Genomic DNA, 7,550 nt, shown 5'->3' on the forward strand with positions numbered 1-7,550 from the left:
CATTTGAATTGTACTCGCAAACCATCAAGAAGGTGATAACAATTCTAACTAAAGAAGACAAGAGAGGAAGAATAGTTTCTCTGGTGGATATAGCATGTGAAAGAGAATCAGTTTCTCTTGTGGATATAGCATGTGAAAGAGAATCAGTTTCTCTTGTGGATATAGCATGTGAAAGAGAATCAGTTTCTCTTGTGGATATAGCATCCCACATCACAGTTGAAGGGGACACTAAGAAAGTCCTATGACATCTCTATATCTTTGTTAAAGCAGAGTTCCTCTACATGAAACACTAGGAAGGGTCACCCTCTTTTGTTTCATTTTCCTCGACCATCTCCACATGGTCGGCACACCATCTTTCTCGTACCCTTCCGGTACTTCCAACACACATTTCCTTTGGAAATCATTTTCAAAACCAAAACTCGACACAGCTCTGTAACGGCCATCCCAACCGTCCATGACCGCGGACGCGGCTATTCGAATAGTTTTGACTCTGCAGAGTTTGCACACTTTCACCACAACTATCCGGATACCTATCGTGTGGGCATCATCCCCGCATAACGACATATGCCACGACGGATACCCGGACATAACCTTTCGCCCATTCGACTTAACACGAGGTCCTACCCTATGGAGTATGTACCTCCCCGGCACCGTGGCAGCTCACCTCCTCTAGAGCGTGGCTCCACCGCCAAGCCAGGAGACCCATAGTGTCTTCCGGACGGGTCAGCCCCGAAGGCCTCCCGTTATACTATTGTCCCAACCATGACAACCCGGACTCGGGGGTAACCGTACCCTTGTATAGTTGTGCGGTGCCTCATGCTAAGAAGAACAAACGTCAAGTTAAGCCCCGTGCCCACGTTGGAGTAGCTATGGTTGCGCCTGTTTAGTTGTTAGAAACGAATACAAAGAACCATGTGTCGTTTTTCTCAAAAACCCAAGTCACACACTTTCCTCTTTCCAACCATCTTTGTCAAGATCCTTTCCTTTCATAAACCATACGCTTGGGTAAGATTGCCTCACCCAAGGTTTTCATAAACATTTACAACAAGGTAAACCTTGAGGGGTTCCCAACCTAAAGTTTCATGAGTTGAACTAATACAACACTATGGCCGAGATGAGGGTCATCACGCCATTGAGGGTATGAAAAAGAGGTATTGGAGTGGATCATACTTGCTTGAGCTAAGCATGTATTATGACAACACAAGAGGAAAATATACTTTCAGATTTGTGGTGCTATCTAACCCAATCAATAGATAGGGATGAGAATTGACCAACACCAACACCATTAAGGGAATCAGGCATACTCATCGCAATTTGAGAATACACCAAAAACATGGTATTGATACATCTACACTAGAAGGGATGTAGTATGAATCTTGTCCCGAGGTGGAACATATTCAAGCTAAATATAGAAAACAAGTTGGATAGCAATGGCCATGATACCATACACCCAACCAATTACCAAGACCTTGACAAGATAAAACTACTAGAGGTACCATGCTTGCATCCAAGCATAGATGACAACAATATGGAGATCATCACACATAGAACCAAGATGCTATTGATAGCACAAGATGACATCCAAAGAGACATCATATCAGAGATCAAAAGATGGCTTGCCTTGGCTTATTTGTCCCCGGACTTCTTCAACTCCATAAATATAAGAATCCCAACAATATAAATAAAATCCTCGTTCGATTCCACTTCTTCTCCGGAATTGTTCGCATCTATCGCCGGAAAATATAAAAGGAACACAATCAATCACATTGCATCAACAAGACAACATTCATCAATCAACAACTAACCATGCAGCCAAGGTATAACATACTAAGGACCTATAGATACCACAAAACAACTTTAAGAGTTTTAGTTTAGAAAACCCCATTTATTTACCTAGTAAAGGTATGAGTGCATCACAACTTAGCAATTGCCTCTCTCGGGTATCACCATGGTATAAACCAAATATCCCCTGGTAGATAACATCCTAAAGAGGACAAGTGCATTAGTTTGACATCAAATACATTCACAAAGCATTTTCAAACATTTTTGGAAAAGTAGAAAACAGTTTTCCTAACTTAATTTGTTCCCATAACACTACAACCAAAATAGGAAGCAAACCATATTCCACATCATTTGAAAACTTAAGCAAAACAAAAGAGCTAATGTTAGGTTGCAGAGGTTTTGTTTTGCAAGCATAAAACAAAGGTTGCCCACCTCTACTAAAAGAGTTGGTCAAGGGTTTTAGATAAACCGAAAAGTTTTGTTTCAACAATGCATGTCACACATAAACATTACTAACAGCAACAAATATGTATGAACAGAGACTAATAATATTTTTCCTAGATAGCCAGTACTAATACAAGACTAACCCAATTGGAATCACTCAAAAAGGTTGAACCTACAATTTTAGGACCTTGCTTGAATCTAACTGTACAGAAAACAAGATCTGTATGCCAAAAATTGTAGATAAATCCTAAAAATATGAGGTCAGTTGCATCTGAAAGGTATTGACAATACGGTTCTAATGCAATTGGTTTCACTCGCAAATTCATCTCCAAGCTCATGGTATAAACAGACAAAGTCAGATCTGACCAGAAATTGATCTATGAATCATTTCAATTCTAGGTGGTTATTTGAGGTGAGACCAACGGCAAAATGAAGCTAATGGAGAGGGCTTTCATCCCCAATTGAGTTTGCTCAAAAAGGTTTTGTAAAACTAAACAAATCTAACAAACAGTGAAACAGCATGTTTTCAGAACTTTAATTACTCAGGAATATCTGCTACGAATTTGAGGATGAAACCAACGCCAAGTTGTAGATCTTTTCATAAGCTAACCGTGGAATTTTGGATCACTCAATTTGGAGCTGTACACGAGTTTTGGTGGATTTTACAAGTTCATACCAGAATCTGAAACAGCAAGATGAAAGAAATTACTGCAAGGTTTTGGACGAATTTTGGTCAAGAACTTCAGATCTGAGGATAGGTGAAGCTTCTCCATGCTTGGATCAACATGTACCTGCATCAAGATCCAAACTTAGCAAGGGAGGAAGAAGAAGAGGAGAGAAAACCATCTAGGATTGGGGAGAAGAAGGAGAGGGATGCTCTCATGGAGAGGGGGAGCTTGAGGGAGGGGGAGAGCTTCATCTTGGAGAGCTTTTCATGGCCATGGCCGGCCATGAAGCTAGGAGGAGCAGCAATTTCGTGGGGAGAGGTAGGAGGAGAGTGTGTGGGAGTGGAGGAAAGAGTGGGGAGTGGAAAAGTGAGAGCAAGTGAGGAGGGGGTGGGCTGCCAAGCCCCTTTATATAGAGGGAGAGGGGGTGGGCTGCCTCCTCATTGATTGGGTTGGTTGGGAGGTAGCCTCTTCATTGATTGGGTTAGTTGGGAGGCTGGTTTGGGGAAGAGATATTTGACCCAAGCTGAATTTATTTGTGGCATTGGGAAGGGACAAAGGAGGAGAGGCTTCCCAAGGTGGAGTAATTATGTGAGAGAGAGGGAAATGGAGAGGCATGATGCATGTGTGCCATGGCATGGCCGGCTACATATTTTTGGCCATGCACAAGTGATCAACAAGAGATAATTGCTACACATGCATGACACCCAAGGTTGAGTGCCTCACAAATTACTAAAATGGTGGCCTAAAAAGATATACAATTTTAGGCAAAGTGATACTAATGCACAAGGGTGCTAAAGTAGATGGTGGTGACATTCTGACCTGATAAAAGATGTGTCCAAGAGAGGATGGTGGTGATGGTGATTTAGACAATGGTAGAGCAAGGCTAGGAGAGATGGTGAGTGAAGTAACCATATACTCACAAGGATGAATATGGTGACAGAAATCATCGGTTCATGATGTCAAGGTGATGATGGAAAATAATAAAGGATTGAGATGGGTATGATGAAATATAAGTTGCGCTTCAAATAAGAGGTCAATTGGGAGTGGTTTGAAATACTCCCTGAGTCTAGGGTTTTGTTGAAGGGATTCCACTTGAAAGCATCAAATGATCATCCATACGATCAAGAATTGGATGATGGGGGATACAATGTGGTGGATCAGAGATGTGCATAAGATGTGCAAGTATTGCCATTTAAATAGAATTCAGTTGAAAGGTATTCAAAACACCTCAATTGTCTAGGGACAATTGAGAAGGAAATTAATTTTAAAAAGACCTTGAAAAGGATTGAGAGAAGTTAGGTAGAACATAGGATTCAAAATGTTCTACTTACTTTATCAAGTAAGGTGGAGTTTTCTAAATTTTAAATAACCAAGAGAAAAACAAGAAATGGTATAAGTACCATAAGCAAGCCTTTTGTAAAAAGGAAAACAAAATAGAAAGTAATGTTTTAGAAATCAGTACTTGGTAGAAATGGGATGAAAAACAAAACCCATTTCAGTTCTGTGTTTTCTTTGAAGAAATATCCTGAAAAGATTTTATAAAACTAGAAGTAGTTTTGTGATCAAAACTAGAGAAGGAAAACAATAGGGTTTTTGAGAAAGAAAACTAATTTAGGGAGGAGTGTTCTCAAGGGTAGACGGTGGTTACAAAATGTACCCATCATTCCCACTCTTGGTCTTGTGAAGATTAAACTTGAATAAAAAAACAGAGATAAAAGAGGAGGAAGTGATCTAGTGTGGAACATTGGATAGGGTACAAGATCAGGGTGAATGTAAGAGTTGTTATGGTAGAATGGGACATGCAAGACGTGGAAGTTGCAGATGGTGATGCATAGATGAGATCCATGCATTGAGGTCACCAATAACAGTTGTGGGTGCTTAGAGATCGACTGCCAAAGTTGGAATCTTATAAGCCCGCCAAAATAGATTGTTGACTTGGATTCAGAATCAGCCAGGAGGAGTGGGTATAAGAGAAGGATGTAGCAAGGGGTAGATGATCCCCAAGTTTTGAATCAAGGATGGTTTGAGCTAGATTATACCACAAGAGGAATTTTGAGAAGGCACACCCATGTTGCCATAAGTAGAGAGGTTTGGTGTAGTGAAAAAGGAAAACAATTTTCCCTAAGCCACACATGTGTTTTATTAGGTGAGTTGTTTGTTTTACCACTAGGGGTGTTGTTCTTTGAGTAGCTCAAGACAAACTTAACAAACAGAACAAGACAATACATCTACCGACAGATCAAAGCAATTCATTACAACCAATGGATCAAGGCAATTCATCTAATTAGTCTTTAAAAAGTTTTTGTTCCCCCTAATTTTTGAAATAAGGACATCTAATCAAGGTTGCAAAAGTTGGGGTGTGACAGATCTTCCACCCTTAAAATAATCTCGTCCCGAGATTACTAAGCGTATAACTAGAGGGGTTGTAAAGTTTAACGAAAGTTAGACTCCATTTTTCTGTCGGCGTGCCGTTGTTGAGAGGGTCGCAACTTCAGCTTCTGAGAGACATGATTGATTTCTTCCGAGGGCAAGCTTTGTGAAGGGTTGACTACTCCATGCAGGTGTTGGATCTGTAGCTTCTTCACGATCCTAGCGGAGGTTCAAGACTATGGGAGGGTTAGTGCACCCAACGGTGCTTGAGCAGGGATGAAAACTTTTTTTTTAGAGTTAGCTTGATTTTAGTGGAAGACGAAGTCTTCCACCCTTAAAATTGTTCATCGGGGAGGGGGCGTTAAAAACTGTAAGCTTTGGCCACGGGTCTTGTCGGGCGCTTTTTGGAGAAGCCATTGATCTTTGGAGTTGAACATCTTCAGCGGGCGTTGAGTAGTCCACGGCTTCAAGAGGGGTTAGTGCATCCCACATTTCCAACGGTGTGTTAGAAAGGTTTAAAATGTTAGGGTTAGCTCCAACTTTTAGTGGAAGACGAAGTCTTCCACCCTTAAGATTTTTCATCGGGCTTTCGGAAAATCTTAGAGCTTCTGCCTTGCGGTCCTGTCGGGGGCTTCTGAAGGAGTCATCGATCTTCCGTACTCAGTTGAAGAATCTTCAGGGGCGACGTGCAAACCGCAACTTCAAGAGGCACTCACGGTGTTAACTAAACCATAGGGGACGCGCCGTGAGTTAGTAAGTTGATGAAACGCCTGGTTGGTACCCATATGAAGCAGCAACAGGGGTCGTCAAAGACAATCTTCAGCTTGAGGGTCGGTGCTGACTTCAGTAGCAACTAAGAAGTTAGCGGGTAAACTACGCCTAAAGTCTTGAGTCTTGAGGTATCTTCAGGAGCCTTCACTTGATGAGGACCAGATGAACCATGTGATGTAGCTTGGCTTTGACGCTATTGTTCACTCAACTTGTTAGACGGTGTGTTAGAGGGTAGTTTTCAAGAAAATATCCTCGAGGTTAGCGCGATTATGCTCCAAGGTTAGTCCAAATTAGTATGTCTTCTCGCAGAGGTGCAGTCATTCTTGAAGGTAGGGCTTCTTCTTTCTTGGCGTAGTCGAGATGCTCCAGCTGATATTGAAGGAAGTTAGCTTAGATGGGGGTTTGGGTTAGTTTTCCTGATGTTTGAAAAACAACTGCTAACGGGGGTAGAGTTAGAGCTTTTCGTTAACTTATCCAACTAACTAGCAGTTAGCAAAACATCGGCGAGGTAGGTGAGGGTGAAAACATCTTTGGGAGGCTTTCTAAGCTAGTTTATCACACTAAGGGTGTTTTTCAGACCGAAAGGCCAAGACAATTATACACACAACAAACAAACAAAAGACACTCAAGGCAGCACACACAAGGGAACTACAAGCAATCATCAAACCAGGCATGGTAACATAAGTACCCATGGAATGCCTAATGCGCGGGGGTAGCTCAATCAAAATGATTGAGTTTGTCCTATCCATCCTATATGTTTGGGGCTGGTCACGTATGCTGACGTCTTCATCTTGCTGACATTGGCTTCAACTTGGATCCTTGTAGCAGTTGGTGGCGACGTAGGCCTGGTGTTGAGTCATCGATGTCGAGGTGAAGACAAAAACTGCGTAGATCTTCTAGTCTCGATATCCCGGAAACATGAGGTCTTCAGAGAGGTAGTTGTGGAGGTACCCCAAGGTTGACAACTTCTGGTGGCTGGCCTAAAAATTACTAGTCAAGAAATTGAGAACTTGATCCTTGACGACTACGAAAGTGCGAGTCCAAAGAGGAACAAAGTCAGCTCCTTGACAAACTTTGGTGACAACCAAAGACATGACGTTATCATCCCTATATGTGCACACTAAGTTGACCTCCAATCTTCATGAGTCTTTCTGAGGGATTGATCCATCTTTGAGTTCGAGTCTCCGGTCTGAGTTGGGGACCTCGTCCAATTTGTAGGTTTGAAGTGGATGAGGCAATAGATTAAGAATTTTTGAATATTTATAGTAAAGTGGAGGGATAAGAATTTAGAAGTTTTTGAAGAAATAAGAGGAGTAGAAGCTTTGCTTCTGACTAAAGAAAGAATTTGTTTCGCAAATAGTTTTTCCCAAGTACTTGTTTCCTAACTAACGTCCATGCTAACTAAGGTCTCCTACAGTCAGGATAGCTCTGATAGCAGCTCTGTGGGGACCCCGGACTAGCTGTCCGAAATACCCTGTTATGTATACAGTTCACGTTCCCATGATCAGTGTGCCG

At 41.8% G+C, this 7,550-nt stretch overlaps 1 long non-coding RNA gene across 1 annotated transcript; it reads right to left on the reverse strand.

Moving 5' to 3' along the window:
- Window positions 1–944: 944 nt before the first annotated feature.
- LOC139829923 (uncharacterized) lies at window positions 945–3,726 on the reverse strand. The gene is made up of 3 exons (XR_007867716.2): window positions 2,936–3,726; window positions 1,894–1,984; window positions 945–1,727 (listed from the first exon to the last, which is right to left on the reverse strand). It is a non-coding gene; the product is annotated as an uncharacterized lncRNA (long non-coding RNA).
- Window positions 3,727–7,550: the final 3,824 nt, after the last annotated feature.

This window comes from Lolium perenne, chromosome 7 (assembly GCF_019359855.2).
Source record: "Lolium perenne isolate Kyuss_39 chromosome 7, Kyuss_2.0, whole genome shotgun sequence".
NCBI classification, from domain to species: domain Eukaryota; kingdom Viridiplantae; phylum Streptophyta; class Magnoliopsida; order Poales; family Poaceae; genus Lolium; species Lolium perenne.